We start from the raw sequence: 19,934 nt of genomic DNA on the forward strand, positions 1-19,934 counted from the left end.
GAAAGCAATACAAATACAGAAGGACCTCCTATGCCAATTTGTGTTTTATATATGACATTATTTGTGAAAACTGTTACATAGACCCTTAAAAATGTAGTTAGTTGAGTGTGATGAGGCACTCTTGTAATCCTAGCATTTGGAGGCTGAGGCAGAAAAACCACAAGTTCATAGCTAGTCTGACCTATATAAATAAAACACCATCGTAAAAATATAAAAGAAAAAATTAAAAATTTGTCACTCCACCCAAGAAAACAGTTCTATAGAGGATTACGATACACATATGAACACATGGCATAAACATCTATTTTGCTTTAATTCACCACAAAAAGTTTGACTTTTGTTTTCTTTTTTAAGTTATGAATTTCTCTATAGTAGACATATTCAACATATCAAACACTTAAAATCTAAGCACCATTATCCTAAGCACACCAAGAAGAGCACATGGGCACATGTGTGCACACACACAAACCACAAAACATACACACACACATGTACACACAAACCATAGAACACACACACGAGCACACACAAGCCATAGAGAACATAGGCATGCACACACAAACCACAGAACACATACACATGCACACACAAACCACAGAACACACACACACACACACATATAAACCACAGAACACACACACCACTGAAAGGAAAAAGAACATCTAAGAGAAACTGGAAAGTAAGCATTTTGAAGGATCAGTCACAAGCAGTAATAATATTTATTCCCACATTTGGACCATGGAAGCAATTGAATGACTGAGAGAACTCTGACTGATAATGAAGTCAAGAAGAATAGACCTAAAGAAAGTTTCTCAGTGTGTAGAAGATTGAAAAGGAGAGGGACACCATCTCTAACAATCTAAGATGAAGCACCACCTCTACACAGAAATTATAAGCAGAAATTTCCAGAGCCTACTAAAGTACCTCTTTTTGTGCTCATTGTAACTATTCTTTGATGGCTTCAAACATGCAATAATTTTTAAATCCATCCCCTCTCAGATAAAGCCAAGTCAAACCAGGAAAGTACAGGGGAGCTCCCAGCAGGAGCATAGACAAATGGTCAGCTTAGGAGACACTGCACCATACCAGGAGTTTGGGTAGTGTTTGCCTTTGATGAATCAAGTGTCTGCATTAAACATCTACCATGGAGGACTTCCTTTCAAAGACTGCACATTTAATCACTTCTCTGTAATGTCTTGAAGGGTGTCCCACTGCCTCTCTCAAAAAAGATGTTCTTATCCTCCAAAGCCCAGATAAGTTGCCATCACATTATTTAGAAAGAAGGTCTTTGTAGATGTAATTGGGTGACTGTTATCTCATACAGTCAGATCTTGTAGAAGACAAAGAAGGAAAAGAAAGAGGTAAAAGCATCATGTGGAAGCTGGAGAGATGGCAGAGAGGATAAATGTATCTGTTATACAGGTACAAGGATCTGAATTCAGATCCCAGTAACCATGTGAATATATGACACATTCATGCCTACCTGTAAGAGACAGGAGATCTGCATTTCCTTGTTGCCATTATAGCTATGTTTCAGTTAGAGACCCTATCTCAGGGAAATAAGCAGGATGTGATAAAGTGGGATGCCCAGTGTCCTCTTCTGACCTGTGGGAACACACAGGTGTACATACACCCCTTCTGCCTCTCTTCCTCCTACTCTCTTTCGCCTTCCCTCCTTCTATCTCTACCTTGCTGTAGAAGGTGGGAACCAGGCAGGACAGAAACCCCAACAAGCCAGCCCTCATGATGCAGAATAGCAACCACATGGATAACTGCATCCACAGAAAGCCTGAGAAAGCTTGGGACAGAATAAATCATGTTTTTTTGGTAGTAGCAATTTCTCAGGTCTGCTCTGCTTGCTAGAGGCAAGTGCTCTCATTTAAGAGATGCTTTCTGACTCAGCTTTAGCTGCAAAACCTTGCAGCTCTTTTAAGAGATCCTGCCACGAAACACTTAAATAATGTTGATGAAAAGCTGACCACATGCTTTTCGGTTTTCAGCAAGAATAGGAAAAAACTGCACTGTTTTAAAATGCCGGCCATCCTGCCAGGGCAAACTCTGACTCTTTCAGGCAGGTGGTCCGACTACAAAGCATTTGAGTGTAGTTTGTGGACCCACTGCTGCAGCTTGCTTGCTGGCAGAGACCTTGAAATGCTGTAGAGTTGTGGCAGTGAACATGGCTCTGGCCAGTTCCTCAGCCATGAGTCTGAAATCTCAGAAAGCTAAGAAATGGGCTGGATCTAGCCACCAAATCAACGGCTTTATTCCTACCCATATTGCTTGGTAAATTAAAGACTCCTGTAGACAGAAAAAGAGAGATAAACAGTAAAGAGAGATTCAAAAAGATAAAACCTCTAAATGGTTTACTGTGTGTTAAAAATATATGCTGTCTTGGGAGAAAAAAAGTTAAAATCCTGAAAATAAAAAAGAGAGTATTTGCGTGTGGTGGTACATGGCTTTAATCCCAACACTTGGGAGGCAGAGGTAGACAGACCTCTGTGAATTCTAGGTGTGGTGGCACATGCCTTTAATCCCAATGTCTGGGAGGCAGAGGCAGACAGATCTCTGTGGGTTCAAGGACAGCCTGGTCTACAGAGGGAGTCCCAGGACAAAGATACACAGAGAACCTGTCTCAAAAAGCCAAGAGTTAAAAATAAAAATAAAATATATAGAGATTAAAATAAAGCCACGTAAAGATGAAAAACACACAGAAAATCTTGATATTGTATGTTATTATGCTCTTTTTGAATTGTTTGAATGCTGAGGAAGGAGCAACAGCTGCTAAAAGATACTTGTTTATAAATACTGCTGAATTGATCCAAGATAGGTATTTTGAAAATACCTTGACTTCAAAGTTGAAGTCAAAAGGTGTGTTACTTTGGAGAAGAGATTTTGCTTTTGTTTCCACAGGAAATGAGAGGCTGTGGATTTATTCTGAGTTAAGAAAAATCAGGTTTGATCAAGGAAGGCCACCTGAGAAATCTCTGGTAGGAACAGATGGCCCAGATGTCTGAATTCTGCATCCAGAACAGATTCAAGACTGCTTCCTGAGATGATCAAGACTCACAGAATACTTGATCATAACTCTAAATTTTCTTTAGGTCCCCATAAGATTATCAGCGCCCCCAACCAGCCAGAAGTAGCCTGGAATACTACGTCCACATTCCCAAAAAATAGACTATAAAGATTTTTCTTTGTTTAAAAAAAGGGGGGGAAGTGGTATGGGAGAATTGTCTGTATCTGTCAATCATGGTTTAAATAAATGCTGATTGGCCAGCAGGAAGCATAGGTCAACCTGACATGAAGTAGAGGTAGATTGATGAGAACAAGAAAATTCTGGGAAGGAAAAGCCCATTCCTCCAAGTCCTGCCCAGATCACCAAAGAAGCAGGATGTGTCCTGCCCTGCTGAAAAAGGTACTGAGCCATGTGGCTAACATAGATAAGAATAATGGGTTAATATAAGTTACAAGAGTTAATAAGAAGCCTGAGCTAATGAGCCAATCAGTTTATAACCTAATGTAGATTTTCTGTGCAATTTTCCTTGGGGCTACTGACTGTGGGAACCAGGCAGGACAGAAACCCCAACAAGTCGGCCCTCTTGCTACACCTTGTTTTGACACACAGACACAATATACACTCATATGGAAAGAGCAATATAATGTGATTGTGAAGATATTGGCTGGAGGAGAGCAGGCATCATTCTAAGAGTGCTTGGAGCCTCAAGAGCTGAAAGATGCAAGAAATAATCCTACCCTTAGGATTGTAGATGGAGGGCCACCCTGCAGACATCTCAGTTGGGCATTTCTGGTCTCTGAGACTATGATAGAATAAGATCTTTTAAGATGTTAAATTTATGATAACTCATTATAGAAGCCATGGGAGAGTAATAAGCAGCCACCATCCATCTAACAATAATGAATGAGCTGCAGCCCTTGATGTCCATTTCTGAAAGAATATGGTAAAATGTTCACAGATTAATTATGAAATTATGTGATACAAAACTAATTATGTATGTAAAAATCACAGGACCAATTATAATTAAGTTCCTTATCTTCTCTGTGTGTCACTCATCAAAATTTTCATTGTTTTCTTCTCATTTAATTTTCCCCACAATCCCTGTATATTTTATTGTGTGTGTTTGGTCCAAAGTTGTAATTTTTAGGAAAATCATCACATGTTACAGTGTACTAATACATTGCATTGTAGTAGAAGGTAATACATACATACATACACACACACACACACACACACACACACACACATATTTTACTAATAGATGTAGCAAAATAGATACATATTATTCTTGGGTTTGTACCAAGCACATTTTACTCTGTCTCTACTAGTAGAAATGCTGGATTCTACTTGAAATTGTCAGTTGTTCAAAGTAAATATACCAACAGCCATAGTCACAAAATTCAAGGTTTTCTACATCATGACCAACAATATTTTAGGTGCATTCCATCTTTAGTTATTACATTAAGCTGGAGAAAAAGGTCCAGCTAAGAGAACTTTCTATTCTTCCAGGGAACCTGAGTTTGATTCCCAGCACCCAAATCAAATAACTCACAACTGCCTTTATTTCCAACCCCCATAGATGTGATACCTTTTTCTCCTTCTCTGTTCTTTGGGCATCTGTGCTCACCTGGTATGTATACACACATATTAAAAACAAATCTTCAGGAACTTAAGTAAGTATGCAGGAGAATAAATTTATGATTTTTAAAATCTATTTTTCAGTGAGTAATGAAATTTAACTGTCCTTTGTTTTTTATTATCTATTTTTATGGACTACTGGTGAAGTATATAATAAAAATCTTTTGTCCAGATGTATTTTAACTTGTCTGCTAATTTCGTTATGATATATATAATTTCTTCATAGCTTTCTATCCAATATTGAGTTCTTATGAAATTCCTTCATTTTAGTGTAATCCAGTTGTTTACTTTCATGTCCTATTTCAGAATTCTTTAGAAACCCTAAAAATATGGTGTAAGATTCTGGTGTGTTTACTTCTGAAAGATTCATTGCCTTTCTCTTTACATTTGGCTTTACAAATCATCTTGAATTGTTTTTATTTGTTCACATAAGTGACATAAGTATTAACATATCCTTGTTTCATATGGAAATTAGAATTGACTTAGAAATGGTTGTTTGAAAATCCCATCACTGCACACAAACCCAAAACACACCAACACAAATAAAGACAGTTTTAGTTTACTCTACTTTATATATCTTGTGACTTAATTTCTGTTTGCTGCCTTATTCACCAGTTAAGCTCTCTAGTACCATTTTGAGTAGACTTATCAAGACTCTGTGGCAGACAGACACCACTTCCCAAAGAAACCCATGACCTAGTTCCCAGAATTTGTGAATAAAATACTTCCTAAGACAAAAGGAATTCTATAGATGCCAGTAAAGAGACAACAATTATGATACAGAGATGATCCCAGGTAGTCCATGTCTGCCTGTTCTAATTAAATGTGTTTTTAAAGAAAACATATTCCAGCTATGACCATTGTCACAGCTTTTCTTAGTGGTGATGATGAGAGTTCAGAGAATAAGCAATGTGTTCTTTGGAAATAGAAGATAGGGCCCTAGTCAACAAAAGCAAGAAGCCAAAAAGTAAAATAGCAAATTTTTTTTAAGAAAGGCAAGGACATGTGTCCATCCTCAAAGCCTTTAGAAGTAGCCTCATTCTACCTTGTTATTTTCTCTAAATACAAGATTCCTTAGGAACATTATTATCCAGGGATAACCAGCTTATCCCTGGTGAGTCTTAATAAAGGGTTCCTCACACACAAATTAGGTGTATGTTCCATGGAAAAATTTTATCATTCTTTTGCAGGTATTTGTTTCTACATGTGTGTATTAACTCATTCTAAATGCTTTCAGTTTGGTCTTTCACATGTTTTGTATTCTTGCAAAGTGATTATAGGTAACAAATTTGTCTGGTTCTTTGTTTCTTTCCATTTTATCTCTATCTGTTTTGAAGTTACATGCACAAAAAGATTCACACTCAGTTAATAGAATAATTCCATGTATTTTGAAGTTGCCATTGGATATTTCAACCCATCTATACAATTTGTACTGATTCAACATGGGTAATTAGTGTATCCATCATCATGGACATCTATCATATCCTTCTCTGAGAACATTCATATTTTTTCTAACAGTCATTTTGTTATACACAGTACATTGCAAATAGCTACACTCATGGTAGAGATTTGAATGAGATGTTCCCCCATAAGTTTCTGACTCCAGCTGGTGTTGTCTGGGAAGAATTAGAAAGAGTGTCCTTGTTGGAAAAGGAAATGTGTGGGACTGTGGGTTGGGTTAAGTCTTCGAAAACCCCTCGCCCTCCCCTGTAAGCTGTTCTCTCTGCTTTCTGGTTATGAATTGGAATGTGGGTCTAAGTTGTTGCTCTACTGCCATGGCTGCCTGCTACCATGCTCCTAACCGTGATGATCAAAGTCTCCCATCCTTCTGGAACAATAATCCCCAAACAAACCCTCTCTTCCATAAGCTTCCTTGGTCAGTAATTAATAAATACCTTTATATAGCTATAATTCTGTACTCTACAACCAACCTCCACCGACTTTTTCCTTCCTACCTCCCATTTCTTATCTCTAGTATCCTCTACTTTTCACTGTGTGAATCAAATGGTAAGCATCCCATGCATGAGTGAGAATGTACAATACTTGTTATTCTGTGCCTGACTTATCTCATTTAAGATAATGCCCTTCAAGTTCATTCATGCTGCCACAAGTAATAGAATTTTATGCTTTCTTATGTCTGAATAATGTATCATTGTGTGTGAAAATTTAGAATTACCTTGTATTGTTGATATACTCGTAGCATTGCAGCAAACTTAACTTATTTATATGTGTAGCATACATACATTTGTGTGTTCATGTTCACGTGTGTATGGACTCAGCGGTATGTAGAGGTTCGAAGCTAACAATGGGTGTCTTTCCCAATTGCTCTGAATGTTAATAACTGAAGTTGAAACTGGAGTTTGTAGGTTGAACTGCTCTAACTAGCCAGTCTTCCACAGGAGTCCACTATCTCTCCTTGCCGTGATTGCAAGCAAGGCAGCAAGACAGCCTGGCAATCTCATAGATGCTGGAGGTACGAATTCAGCTCCTTACATTTCTGGAGTGAATGCTTTATCTACTGAATCATCTCCCTGCCCTACTTATGATTTCTGTAAGATTAAATATTGTCTCAGATAAATTTGTCAGTTTCTAGTATACCTATGCCACCTATCTCTTAAATTAACATTTGCATGGTTTATATGTTCTACCCCATTTTTTAACTCTTATATGTCTAGATATAAGCATAAGACATGCTTCTTGCAGTCAGAAGGCTGCTGTATTTTTTTGCATTAAACTCAAGAAATTAAATTTATGTAATTTAATCTAATCAGTTAGGCCTTTTGTAATTTTCATATATTTGCTTTTATGTCTGTCATAAACTAGTATTCATGCTACCAGCTCTAGATCTTAACATATAGGAGTCCCATTCACTTCCTCCTGGTTGCAGTTTGTTTTCATGGGCATTAATTTAATACATTCTAAACCTCACAACATAGTGTAAGCATTAATATGTATTTTTCACTCTTCCTATTAGTTTTACTTAATTTCCATATCTGTTAATGAAATCATTTTTCCTACTTTACTTAATACTTCTTTTATTTAGCAAACATTTTCTAGTAAATTTAAATTTTGTTTGTGTTGAAGCATCTTTAATTTACAGTTAAAATTATTCTAGGGGTCAGGACAGTAGCTTGGTGTTAAAATACTATTCAAGCATTTGAATCACTCTGGGTTCAATCACCAGTAGTGGGTCGTGGGAGAATGTACCTAGTGTGTTCAGAATGCTAGGTAAGTTTTATTTTCTATTTGTGATTAAAAGACAGGATCCCATTGAATTCTGTTTTCTTTCATTTCTTTAAGATGACAGCTGTCAGTTTTGTAAGTTTCTTGTTTCGGGTTTAACTTTTTTCTAGTTTCTTTTGCATATTTGCTTTCTCCATGGTTTTTACCATTTATAGATGATCCTATGTATCCTTTTCTTTCTATTTTATCATTGAATTTCTAAGAACTATTAAATCTATAACAACATTTTTCATATTTCAAGAAAATACACAACCATGGTTTCCTGAGGATGGCTTGCCTTGGTCTTTCTGTCTATCGCCATGGGAACTCAGCCTTCCATGTGTTAGCTAGACTCTTTTTTCATGCATCTCAACTCTTTAGCACTTGGGTATTTTCTATATTTTTTCATCTATGCATTAGTGAAGATGTTTTCAGAGCCAGAAGATTCACCCTCATTACTGCTAGATTTGTAGGCGTGTCAGTAAGGGTTTTCTAGACTGTGATAACTGAGCTGAGATGACCCACCTTAAACATGGGCTGCACTATTTCAAAGGCTAGGAGACCAAACTGAATTAAAAAAAAAAAGAGAATCTGGTGGCTTGAAAGAAAATGGTCCCCAAAGGAAGTGGCACTATTAGGAGGTGTGGCTTGCTGGAGGAAGTGTGTCACTGTGGAGGTGAACCTGAGGTCTTCTTCTCAAACTTTATTCAGTGTCACAGTCAGTCAACTTCCTTTGCCTGCAAGATGTAACACTCTCAGCTCCAGCACCGCATCTGCCTGCACACTGCCATGCTCCCCTTCATAATCACAATGGACTGAAACTCTGAAACTGTAAGGGAGCCACTTTCAATCAAGTATGGTTTTAGTTTATGAGAGTTGTCTTGGCCATGGTGTCTCTTCTCAGCAAAAGTAAACCCTAATTAAGGCTAAGAGAATATAGATAGATCACTTGCATTTGTCTCCTTCTGTCCCGATTGCAAGTACAACGTGACCAGATATGCCATGCTCTATCTTCTGTGCCATCCCAGCCATGATGACTGTATCACTTCAGGCTGTGTGTCAAAAGAAGCCCTTCATCCTGAAGTTGTTTTTGTCAAGGATTTGATCACAGCAACGAGAAAAGAAACGAAAACATCTGTTATATTCCTTAGATTATTTCATTTTTCAACAACTGCTTTTTACTTTAATATAATTATTTATTATCTATTTTTTTAAAACTAGAAGACACTACAATTTTGATTCCCTATCTCATAACTCTAATATCTAGGTCCTCATTAGATTGTTTTTACTTCATGTTCTTAGTTATTGGAATGGCTAATAATTTCTCATAGATTATTGGACATTGCACAAAATAAACAAAAATTTTTCTGAAATTGTTTCCTTAAATTTCATCCATTCAGGGACCGAGTTACCTTAATTTGAGTTACAAGCTTTATTAAGTTTTACTTTCTCAGACTCATCTCTACCCATAGCCTTTCTGAGAAATCTTACAAATGTTAAGAACTGTATGTCACTCATGAGTGTGTAGGAAATGTAGTTCTAGATCTATGAGCTTTCACCCAGGATCTTAAAGACCCACTTGTAGAGTTTAGGAATCTGAGAAAAACCTCAAAGACAAAAGCATAGTCACATAATGAAGTTGGCCTGGCCTAGCTGCTGAAAGAGGCATGTGTAATGGGTTTTTCAGGTTAGAATCCATGATTCCTGGGGTACAAGGTACCTTCCAGTTCCTGGAAGACCGAAGCACTCCCTCAGGCAGTGAAGTATTAGGGCCACTTTGTGTTTCTCTGACTGTTCCCTCAGAAATCAAGGAAGCGTGGAAGCTTGACAGGACAATTGGTCTTGGACATTAATCTTATGTACCCTGTATAACTTGCAAACATCACTGTATCCTGGAAACTACAACTGTATTGATCGTGGCAATGACCATTATATTTTGTTTCTGACAAAGGCATAAAAAGTCTGATTGCTCTCAATAAAATTGTCACAGTCTCAGTCTTGCCGTCACCCCTCCAACCAATCTGGTTTAATTCCTCACAGCTATATCAGGTGACCTTGGCCTAGAAAGGAAGCATGGGCACTTACAATATTGTCCTTATTTATCCGTGTCTTTGTTTTTGCTAGGACCTTGAATTAGGGTGCACCCATGATCCTGCTGTCCTGTGATCCACAATTTAAATGCACTTGCAACCTTATGGTACCTGCCAGTGTATCCCTCATCCCTCTGCTAAGACGTCCCTGACTTCTACAAGTCCCTGCCAAGAACTGAGAGAAAGCAAATGCCCTGAGGAAAGAACAATTACTTCAAGGTTTCCTTCTCTCTAAGACTTTGAACCCTTACATTCTGGTTGCTATGGTTTTGCTTCATTTTGTTATTGTTTTCTATCCATCTCTTTCATTGTTCCCAGCAGGAGGAATCTTCTTCATGATGTTCTATCATCGGTCCAGCATCTCATTATAGTTTATCATTCTGAAGAAAGATGCATGTGTTTTAGCACATGGTTTGAATAGATAGTTTAGCGAGACATCTATGATGTCAGGAGCAAGTGGCAGTTGACTGCGCCCAGCTCAGCAGACCAGGAAACAGAGAAACAACAGGAAGAGAGACAAGAGGGTAAAACTCAGTGGCCAGAGCTCAAACATTAACTCCTTCCCTAAGATTTTACAACTGTTCAACTAAGGCCAGATAGAGGTCAGGTCTTAAAACATTTGAGCTTCTGGAAACATTAACGCCAAGCCTCGACAATCTGCCCAGTGTCATCTTAAAATGTGAGACGAATTTTCTACAGCTACAGAAGTCGCCATGTTAGCTAACAGTTCCAACACCATTCAAAATATCAGTGTTGGAGTTGGAGCCTTTGTTTTGTTGTTTAGACAACTTAATGCTCAACAGAGGACCCAGGTTTGGTTTACAGACCCACATGGTAGCTCACAGTCATCTGGAGAGTTTTAAGGGTTCTGACACCATCTTCTTACAAGCACCAGGTACACGTGTCACACACAGATGTATATGCAGGCAAAACAATTAGACACATAAAAAATAAAACTAAGAAATTTAAAGTGAAAGTACACAATAGAGCCTTTTCTGAGACAAAAGGCATTCTCTCAACTGTGAAAACTCACTAAAATAAAAGCAAGTGATGAGGAGGTAGGTCCTGGTTCCTAAAGTAAGAGCACTTTCTGTTTGGCCATGAGGACTCAGCTACAATTCAGTGACATAAACGTACAAAGCCAGATGGGGCTGCAAGCATCTGTAGCACCTGTGCTGAGGGTGGATCAGAGATGTGATTTCTGGGGCTTGGAAGTCTAGCTGCAGCAAAGGAATAAGGTGAAAGTGATAGAATAGGATAGGGCACCTTCCTAAGGTCTCTATGCATGGACAGGTGTGTGTACCTACACTCACAGACACATGCCCAGCACACATATATACATCTAAAGAGAGAGAGAGAGTCTAAAATTCAAGATAGAGGCAAAAAAGTCAAGTCCCACACTTCCTGCACACAATGGTAGAGAATAAACATTCCCATTTAAATGGGAGGAATGTCTTTTCATCCATTTTAGATTCCTCTGTTGAAAGTTCTCTGTTTAGGTCTATACCCCTTTTTTATGGGATTGTTTGTTTTTTTGATGACCAATTTCTTGAGTTCTCTGTTTATTTTGGAGATCAGCCCTCTGTTCTATGTGGGGTTGGTCAAGATACTTTACCATTCTGTAGACTGCCGTTTTGTTTTGTCGACCATATTTTTTGCTTTATAGAAGCATCTGTTTCAGGAGGTCTCAGAGTCTGTGCTACTAGGTTTATATTTAGGAAATGTTCTCCTGTGCCAATGCATTTAAGTATACTTCCCACTTTCTCTTCTATGCGGTTCAATGTGGTTGGTTTTGTGTTGAGGTTTTTGATTCATTTGGACTTGAGTTTTGTGCATGGGAGTAGATATGGATCTTTTTGCATTCTTCTACATTATATCCAGTAATGCCAGGACCATTTGTTAAGTATGCTTTCTTTGTTCCACTTTACATTTTTTTGCTTCTTTATCAAAAATCATGTGTTTGTAAGTGTGTGGAATGATATCTGGATCTTTGATTCGATTCCATTGGTCCTCCTGTCTGTTTTTATGCCAGGCTGTTTTCAGTGCTATAGCTCTGTAGTAGAGTTTGAAGTTAGAGATCGTGATGTCTCCAGAAGCTCCTTTATTGTACAGGATTGTTTTTGTTACCCTGGGCTATTTGTTTATCCATATGAAATTGAGTATTAAGGAAATGCTCAGCATCCTTAGCCATCAGAGAAAAGCAAATTAAAATAACTCTGAGATTCCGTCTTACACCTGTCAGAATGGCCAAGATCAAAAGCACTGATGAGAGTTCATGCTGGAGAGAATGTAGGGCAAAGCAAACCCTTCTGCATTGCTGGTGGAAGTGCAAATTGGTACAGTCAGTATGGAAATCAATATGGTGATTTCTCAGAAAATTAGAAAACAACCTACCTTAATACTCAGCAATACTACTTTTGGGTATATACACAAGGAAGGCTCAATCATACCACAAAAACATGTGCTCAACTATGTTCATAGAAGCACTATTTGCAATATATAGAACCTGGGAACAGCCTAAGTGTCCCTTGACCGAAGACTGGATTTTAAAAAAGCAGTACATTTACACAACGGAGTACACAGCGTGGGAAAAAATGACATCTTGAAATTTGTGGACAAATTGATTGAGTGAGGTAACACAGACCCAGAAAGACAAATATAAAATGCATTTGCTCATTAGTGGCTTTTAGACATAAAGCAAAAAAAAAACAACCTACAATTCACAATCCCAGAGAATCTAGACAACAAAAAAGGACCCTAAGATAGATATACATGAATCTACACGGAAAGTAGAAAAAGAGAAGATCTCCTGATTAAATTGGTAGCGTGGAGAACATGGAAGAGGGTAGAAAGAGATGGGGGAGGAAGGGAAAATATAGAGTTCAATAAAAACAGTAAAAAAGGAGGATAAATGTGTGAATAACAAGAGAAATGATCTTACCAGAGTAAGACCAACATCCAGCAGGGTAAGCACAAAACAACCAGGATCTGAGGTTTTTGAAGTACTTTCTAACTCCAAGTAAGATTGGATAGTCTTGCACATCTAGTTTTGTTGCCTTTGGCACATGGTTCTTCTCTTTTGGATAAGTTCTGCTTGTTGGCTGCTATTGCTTGAAGAAAATCCCATGTTCCTGTCTTCTCTAACATTCAGATGTCTCTTCTGCACCTTAGGTATCACCTTCTCAATTTATACAGCCCAATCCCATCGGGATCTCCACACAGAGAATCCAGTATTGCTGGATCTGTGGTGTTAGCATGCAGAATTTGATCACTTTTTAAAATCTTCTATTCCTGCAAACCCAATACCATATGAACAACATCATCTCTTTCCACTGGCAGTGGATGATATAGACTGGTCCTCTTGGACCACACACAGCTGCTGTAGTCTCTGTATACCTTCAGAGGGTAACCTGGCAAGACACTTCACTGGGTATCTGTTTATTCCACAGAATATCCTGTGGCTCTGTCTTCTTAGAGGCTTTTCTTTCAAATGGGTTTGGGTTCCTCTGCCCAGGAACATTCCATGAACAGGGTCTTTTCAGTAGGGCACCTTTCCTATTGTCTTAGTGGAAAATTCTAATTTCTCTTTAAAGGCACGCATTTCTGTAACAATTATAGCCATTTTATCTGCACCTTCCCTGTCCTCAACTTTAACTGGGTTCAGACTACTTTCCTAACCAAACTGCACATTTTTAAATGTCTTTCTCATCTACATAACCTTCCCTGACATGGTAAATCTGGAGAAGTGCACTGACTGAGCAGTAGTAACCAGTTCACAGCCGAACAATTCCGCTGAATTGAAATTTCCTCCACTAATATAATTAGTCCACTCTTGTTTTTCTTAAATGCCTCACACAAATTTTCTTTTTTTTTCTTTTTTTTTGTTTGTTTATTCAAGTATCCGAAAACACTCTTTCCACTTCCTCCCCTCCTCCCAACACCCTCCCGCTCCCCCCACTCCCTCTCCTCCTCCCTCACCATTCCCAAGAGCAGTCAGGGTTTCCTGTCCTGTGGGGAATCCAAGTTCCTCCCCCCTCCCTCCGGGTCCAGGAAGGTGAGCATCCAAACAGGCCAGGATCCCAAAAAGCCAGTCCATGCAGATGCAACAAGACCCAGTGCCATTGTCAATGGCTTCTCAGTCTTCATTTGGACCTCGGTGGCTCAGTCAGCCCCCATGTCAGTCACATTCAGAGAATCGGGTTTGATCAAATGCTCCTTCAGTCCCAGTCCAGCTGGCCTTGGTGAGCTCTCATTTGATCAGTCCCCTTGTATCAGTCGGTGAACGCACCCTTCGCGGTCCTGACTTGCAGTGCTCCAATGTGGGTCTCTGTCTCCATCTCCATCCATCGTCGGATGAAGGCCCTCTCTGATTTTGCTTTCCTTGCTCACGATCTCCCTCCCTCTGCTTCTCATTTGGACCTAGGGAGTTAAGTCCAGTGTTCCAATATGTGTCTCTGTCTCTATCTCCACCCATCGCCATATGAAGGTTCTGTGGTGATATGCAAAATATTCGTCAGTATGGTTATGGGCCAAGGCCAGTTCAGGCACCCTCTCCTCTGCTGCCCAGAGTACAATCTGGGGACCTCTCCTTGGGCCTGGGAACCCCTCCAGAATCAAGTCTCTTGCAAACCCTAGAATGGCTCCCTTAGTTGAGATATAAAGTTCCCTGCTCCCAGAACCATCCTTCCTCCCTCCTCCCCTCCCATTCCCCCAAGCCATCCCCAATCCTCCCCCTCTCCCCTCTCCCTAACCATCTTCCCCTACTTCCATCCCCCCACCCCCCATGCACCCGAGTTTGCCAGGCACTCTTGCCTAGTTCTAATATCCAGGAGGATAACTATATGATTTTCTTCAGGTTCACCTTCTTATTCAGCTTCTCTAGGATCACAAATTATAGACTCACAGACCTTTATGGCTAGAATCCACTTATGAGTGAGTACATACCATATTTCTCTTTTTGGGTCTGGGTTACCTCACTCAGTAAAGTGTTTTCTATTTCCATCCATTTGCATGCAAAATTCAAGATGTCATTGTTTTTTACCGCTGAGTAGAACTCTAATGTGTATATGTTCCACACCTTTTTTAACCATTCTTCTATTGAGGGGCACCTAGGTTGTTTCCAGGTTCTGGCTATTACAAATAGTGCAGTTATGAATATAGTTGAACAAATACTTTTGTAGTATGATAGGGCATCTCTTGGGTATATTCCCAAGAGTGGTATTGCTGGGTCCTGAGGGAGGTTGACTCCCAGTTTCCTGAGAAACCGCCACACTGATTTCCACAGCGGCTGTACAAGATTGCAGTCCCACCAACAATGGATGAGTGTTCCCCTCACTCCACATCCTCTCCAGCATAGACTATCATTGGTGTTTAGCTATTCTGACAGGTGTAAGATGGTATCTCAAAGTGGTTTTGATTTGCATTTCCCTGATCGCTAAGGAGGTTGAGCATGTCCTTAAGTGTCTTCTGGCCATTCGAAATTCATCTGTTGTGAATTCTCTGTTCAGTTCAGTACCCCATTTTTTAATTGGGTTAATTAGAGATTTAGTGTCTAGTTTCTTGAGTTCTTTGTATATTTTGGAGATCAGACCTTTGTCTGATGAGGGATTGGTGAAGATCTTGTACACAGTACTGCCAAATTTATTGTCACAATGCAACATGAATTGCTTCGATCACAGCACCGATAGAGTTCTTGTTTCTTTTCAAAGTCTCACATTTATAGTGCATTTTCTAAATTTCGATTGACACTCTAGTCTTCTATACTATCAAGATGGCTCACTGAGGTTTATGCATAGTATTCTAAGGCTTTGCTAGTCCACAGCACTAAAGTTTTCTATATTCCTTCCATGGGCCAGTTCCAAAGTCCTATAATCAACATGGCCTGGTTTGTATTAGCGACCATGCCATTTATCTCAGGGCTAACTTCTATATTAATTTTTTATTGTTGTGAGTAAATAAATATCTGACAAAAAGCAACTTAGAGGGAAAAAAATTTTCTATCTTTTTTTGTTTCTATTTTTGTTTTTTGTTTTGATGTAAGCTTTGAGAGGATAGAGTTCCATTGCCGAGAAATCATGGTGTTGGGTCTTTGCTGTAGTGAGAGTGTGTGGCAGTTGCTTGCTTACTTATGAGAAGACCAGAAAGCTTGAAGCAATCCTATTTTTAAACAACTAAGTCTACAAATGCTTTGCATGGAATGAAGACTTTTCTCTCATTTATCACCTTACTGAAGATCTAACCAATACTTATTTTGACATATCTGACAAGCACAAAATTATCATTGTGTAGGAAGACCATAATTAAGTTGTTCAGTTTCTTCTTAATGGACTCTGGTTTTTTTCACTTTTCATTATCAAACATTTCAACAGGGAGAAAAATAAAAATAGCAAAATAAACACCCATCTATTCACCACTGAGATTCAACAATATTGGTATTTTATGCCTGTTCTTCACAAATTGTGTGGTACACATCTTCTATGATACTTTTAATCAGTATTGCAACACATTCAATGATTTTGTCTATTGTTTTAGTAATATAGAATAATACTTTGAAGAATATCTATGTACAATATTTCTCCCTTTTCTATAAGGAAGGTAGTCTAAAACACACAGTGAGCAGCAGAAGCTGTGGACAGTACAGAATCATATATATGTTATATGTTTCCTGCGCATATATATCTATGTCTTAATTTGCTTTCTTTTTTAAATGGCTTTTACTAAGCTATATATTTTTCTCCACCCTCACCTTCTACCCTCTTCCATGATCCACATATTTCCAATTTACTCAGGAGATCTTGTCTTTTTCTACTTCCCAAGTAGGTTAGATCCATGTATGTCTCTCTTAGGGTATCCTTTGTTGTCTAGGTTCTCTGGGGTTATGAATTGTAGGCTGGTTTTTCTTCTCTTTATGTTCTAGTGCTATGATAAACACCCTGAGCAAAAGAAAAAAGAAAAAAAGAAAACTTGGAGACGAAAAGGTTTGTTTCTGCTTACAGTTTATAATCCATCACAAAGGGAAGTTGGGGCAGGAATTCAGGTTAGGAACCTGAAGGCAGGTACTACAGTAGAGACCATGGAGGAATGCAACTTCCTGACTTGTTCCCCATGGCTTCCTCAGGCTGATTTCTTATACAGTCCAGGACTATCTGCCTGTTAGTGGCACTGCCCACACTGATGATTAACAGCATCATTAATCAATAAAAGTGCTCCACACTTACCTACAGGCCCATTTGATGAAGGCATTTTCATTGTTGAAAGTTGTTCTTTCTGAAGGACTCTAGTTTACGCCAAGGTGAATAAGCTAACCAATACAACCTATCAAAGTTTTCAAGTAAAACATGATAAAAGATTAGTAACAATTGCACAACAATTATAAAGATACATCTAATAAAGGTAACTGCAATCTCTCTCCCCCCTCCTCTTCTCTCTCCCTTCTTCCCTCTTCCAGTCATTCTTTCTCCTCTTTCATCTTCTCCTCTCTTCCCTGCCATAGTATGCCCCACATAAATATTCTAAACAAAAAGATAATTTTTATCCTAGACAAGAAGAGTTTTTATCACATTATTGATAATGGAATTTAAAACTTGTGAATTATTTCTGTCATTTTTCAACTTCGTATTTCCTGTCAGCATTTGAAAGCAAAAGAAATCACAGAAAATGAGACTGTAGACAAGAAGAAAGGTCATATACTGTAGTCCTATGTTGGCTATCTTAGACCGGTAAGTTACAAAATACATTCTAAGTGCTGGTGTTGCTGGTTCAAAGTATAGGTACATTTAAAATTTTAACGAATAACTTGAATATAGTTCTTTAGAAAGATTTGTACCAATCTGTACTCCCCACAAACAGCACGTAGGATCTCCTGTGGTGACAAAATATTTGATGTCTCCTGAGGGTTGGCACCCTATGATACAGTTAGCTAATTAGCACTTAAAACCCTCCGTCCCGATTAAAGACCCATTTCTTACAAAGAAGGACATTTTACAGAGCCATAAGTGTCTTCTGTGTTGGAGGAGGCCACTAGTAAGTTCCTGGCCACTTAGCCCCGAAATAATCACAAAGAAACTGTATTACTTAAATCACTACTTGGCCCATAAGCTCTAGCTTCTTATTGACTAACTCTTACATCTTAATTTAACCCATGTCCATTAATCTGTGCATCACTACAAGGTGGTGGCCTACCAGCAAAGTTTCAGCACATCTGTCTCTGGCTGCGGTTCCATATCTTCTCCCTGACTCCACTTCCTTTATCCCAGCATTCAGTTTAGTTTTCCCCACCTAACTCTGTTCTCTTGTAGTTCTGCTATATGCCCAAAGCAGTTCCTTTATTAACCAATGATTTTCACAGCATACAGAGGGGAATACCGCGTCATCTCTGTAAGAAGCAAATATCTCTAAGATAATGATCTTGAAAGTTCAACTCTGATTAACTCTGATTATCTAACTATATCCACATTTTAAAAGAATTCAACCATCTGCTCACACATGAAAGAGAATCCATTCACAGAAGCTCTATAAAACAGGAAGCAAAAAAGAGAGCTGCCTGTGGAAAATAGGCCAGCCTTGGGTAGGGGGTTATTGCATTGTAGTATTGAAGCTTAATCCCCTTCACATTTTTCTATCATGGAGAATCAAATAGGATGTTTTCTTCTACACAGAGAAGTCGACTATTTTGATGGTCTAGAGTACATTTAATTTTCTTAGATGAATACAATTGTTAGAACTTATTCTACTTAGTTTAGACAAAGTTAATGATAGCCTGATTACAGGAAGGAAAGAGCTCCAAGAGGCAGGCTAGTAACTATCATATGTATGCAGAGGACCTGGTATAGACCCATATAGGTCCTGTGCTTGCCACTCTAGTCTCTGTGAGCTCATATGCTCCTTGCTTAGTAGATTCAGAGAGCTTTGCTTTCCTGGTGTTCTCCATCCCCTCTGGCTCTTTTCCACTCTCTCTTCTACAGATTCCCTGAGCTCTGAGAGGAAGGATCTAATGGAGATCTTTGTATCGGTTCCCTTATGCTGCCAGAGGAAGGCTTTCTGATGATGCCTGGATAAGGCACTGATCTATGAGTACAGCAGAATATCATTAGGAGTCATTTTACATTGTTTTAGACCATTAGAGTTTGGTTTTACTGCAAGAATCTGGGTCTATCTAGTCTCTGCTTCTTGGTTACTCAAGCAGTATCAAGTACGAGTTCCTACTTGTGGAGAGAGCCTTAGTAGGTTACTTCCACAAGTTTTGGGCCCTGATTACCCTGGCATATTTTGTAGGAAGGAAAAACTTTAGGTCAAAAGTTGTGTGTCTGCATTGGTGTCCTTGTTTCTCTTTCAGTAACACACAGAGTACCTACTGTGCCAAAAAACCTAGAACTAGTAATAAAGACTCTGAGTAGGTAAAGCTTGAGTTCTCCATGTTCAATACATTGTATAGATGGTCTCCTTGGCAATGAGTTTGTAGAGGGCAACCTTTTGATTTAGCATTTGTCTGGGTTGTTTGGGAATTCCACGGGATCCATTAGTCAACAACTCAATTGAATGAAAGTCAGTTCTGCTACTGGAAGACTCTACTGGCTACAAGAGATGGTTAGTTGAGACTCTGTATCCTCAATTACTAGGAGCCCTCATTAAACTCACCTTCATAGATTCCAGGAAATTTCTACTGCCCTAGGTTTCCACATACATACCCAAAGTGCCCTCCAAGATCCTGCTGCCTCACACCACACTCACTGCCCCACATGATCCCCCTATTCCCATCACCACTTGGTCCCAGTTTGAACTATACAATCTATTCTCTTTTGTCTTTCAGGGAGATCCTTTGGTCTGCTATAAACCCCTTCTCTTTACCTAACCTCTCTGTGTCTATGGGTTGTAGCTTGGCTATCATTTATTTGATGGCTAATATCCATTTGTAAGTGAATACAAACAATATTTATTCTTCAGGGTATGGGTAACATCACTCAGGGTGA

The sequence above is a fragment of the Myodes glareolus genome, chromosome 5 (assembly GCF_982192425.1).
Source record: "Myodes glareolus chromosome 5, mMyoGla1.1, whole genome shotgun sequence".
Taxonomy (NCBI): domain Eukaryota; kingdom Metazoa; phylum Chordata; class Mammalia; order Rodentia; family Cricetidae; genus Myodes; species Myodes glareolus.